The sequence below is a fragment of the Branchiostoma floridae genome, chromosome 5 (assembly GCF_000003815.2).
Source record: "Branchiostoma floridae strain S238N-H82 chromosome 5, Bfl_VNyyK, whole genome shotgun sequence".
Taxonomy (NCBI): domain Eukaryota; kingdom Metazoa; phylum Chordata; class Leptocardii; order Amphioxiformes; family Branchiostomatidae; genus Branchiostoma; species Branchiostoma floridae.
Window position 1 is genome coordinate 21900468 of NC_049983.1, and position 2423 is coordinate 21902890.

Below are 2423 nucleotides of genomic sequence, written 5' to 3' on the forward strand. Positions count from 1 at the left end.
CAACTTCCGGCACTGACCAGGCTGGACATGTCTGGTCACGCAGACACACCTTCACACCTATCTAACACCGCTGCCATGGATCTGACTGAGGCTCTACCCAGACTCCCTAACCTGGAGGAGCTGAACCTGTTTTACATCTCCATGGAGCCTGCAGGCTTCAATGCTGTGGTGCAGGCTGCAGATGGACACCCAACACTCAAGGAGCTACAGTGAGCTATTCTGATACTGTGCCATACTTATGTGTTTACTCATTTGTTTCACCTTCCTAAGATCTCATACATAACTAGAGTTCGGTGACCTCATACCTCCATGAATATTTAGAGCTTTTGTGAATTTCATGCAATTGACTAACACATTAACATGATTTATGCATGGTGTTATTGATCATTGACTAACATACACATGTCAAAATTATAAAATCATTAATCAATGGGCGGTTTTGCCCTTTTTACATAGATTATGCAAATTAGTTCCTCATTAGCATATTTGGTTTCTGCTTATATTCCACCATCATAATTAACAAGTGTTACATTTATTGAAGTACAGTTATTGCAAACAATGGAATTATAAAATCCCCTCATTAATTATGCAAATTGAGTCCTCATTTGCATAACATGCATATCATTATGAACATCTTTGCCCAAGCTACCTTCATGCCTAAATAATGCCAATTCGTCAATCGTTTCTGCAGTTATCCTCTTTGGAATGTCTTGACAAAAACGCCCCTGCAGTTCCGAAATTAAATGTTAGGGGGCTGAAACCTGCCCCACTTTGTCATGACACTGCAAGCTATCTACCAGCCAAATGTCAAGATCATATCATGTCCAGGACAAGAGTTACATAGAAAAAACTGCTATGATAGAATATTCTCATTAATTATGCAAATGTATTCGTATTTTGCATAATTAGTATCTTGTACAACATTGTCTAAGGTACCTACATACCAAAAATCATGAAAATCCGCTGTTCCCTTCTTGAGTTATCCTCTTCAGAAGTTTTTGACAAAAATGCCCCTGCTATCCCAAAACTAGACGCTAGGGAGCCCAAACTTATGTCATTTCTTTCTGAGCACAAGAGCTATCTAACACCTCAAAAATCGTGACCATAGCATGTTCAGAACACCAAGATAGCAAAACCGGAAGTTGCGCTGCAGTACCAAGGGGAGCCACTAGGGGGCCCAAAATCATTTCCAGCTTTCATCACACCCTACCAACACACCAAGTATCAAACCAATCCACCCAGCTGTTCTTGAGTTATCTTGTTTACACACACACACACAGACACACAGATAAACACAGGGTAAAATATAACCTCCATGACATTTCATGGAGGTAATAATGAAGACAATTTTCTTTGCCAAACTTTTTTATTCACACAATTGAATTGGTTTACTGGGCATGTCATCCATCTAAATCAACATGGCCTTATCAGTACTTGCAGCTAAAGCTATGGTGATATGTAGGATTTGCTGTATCTAAACATCTCCTTTTTCCTCGTTCCAAATACAGCTATGAAACAGAACAGGTGCCTGAGGGAGCAGAAACTACAGCCAGCTATCTGAAGCTGTCAAGCTTCCAATGAGTTCCTTTCATCATGCCAACCTGTTCTGTACATTGTCTCAGGTCAGCATACTGAATTTATAAGGTTAAGGACCATCTGCCTTTTTCAGTTATGAATTGTTATCTTTGACTTACACATTTGAGTCTTAGACCAGTTTTTGTACGGGATTATCACAATTGTCATCGTTGATAAGGAATTTAGTAGATTTAGATGTGTAGTCTTGAAATTTGTTGTCCATCAATGCTTCACTTTGAACAGGTACATGTACAGATACAAGTTGAAGACATTGATGTACATATACATTCAAAACCAATTTTGTTCCATTTAGACTACAAATTACTAATTGATATAAATTATTATGTAATAATAGTAATCAATTTTGTTTTATGTAAGGTGGTTAGCGTACGTGAGTGTTGCCAAATACAGCACAAAAGTTTTATTGTACCCAAGGGCCTGCATAAGTATAACAGCAGGTGCTAACAGGCATATTTTTTACAGGTATGTGTTACGTCATGTAGCTGTCCCGACACACAGGTGCCTTCCAGTCTGGACAAGTGTGGCTTTCCTGAAAGTTATATATTAAGCCCTGCCATCACACAAAAATCCTCCCCAAACATCTGCTTGGAGAGTGTATCCACATTCCTATGACAACTCATCTACTAATTTGAAGAACAAATTGTGGACACCACATGACTTACCAAGGACATATCGTCTACCCTATATATATCTATATCTATCCATCTAATATCTATCTATCTTAATTCTTATATCTATCTACTAGATGTGTAGATATATATATAGATATCTTTGTATATATATATTCTATCTGTCTATCTATAATCTGTATATATGTAGCACTGCGC

General features: G+C 38.1%; 1 protein-coding gene and 1 long non-coding RNA gene across 2 annotated transcripts in view; one reads left to right on the plus strand and one right to left on the minus strand.

The window, feature by feature from the left end:
- Positions 1-2423, minus strand: part of LOC118416456 (EF-hand calcium-binding domain-containing protein 12-like) — a 14575-nt gene that overhangs the window by 8871 nt on the left and 3281 nt on the right. The window lies entirely within an intron of this gene.
- Positions 9-2392, plus strand: LOC118416457. Its single transcript, XR_004831205.1, has 3 exons — positions 9-209; positions 1509-1622; positions 2059-2392. It is a non-coding gene; the product is annotated as an uncharacterized LOC118416457 (long non-coding RNA).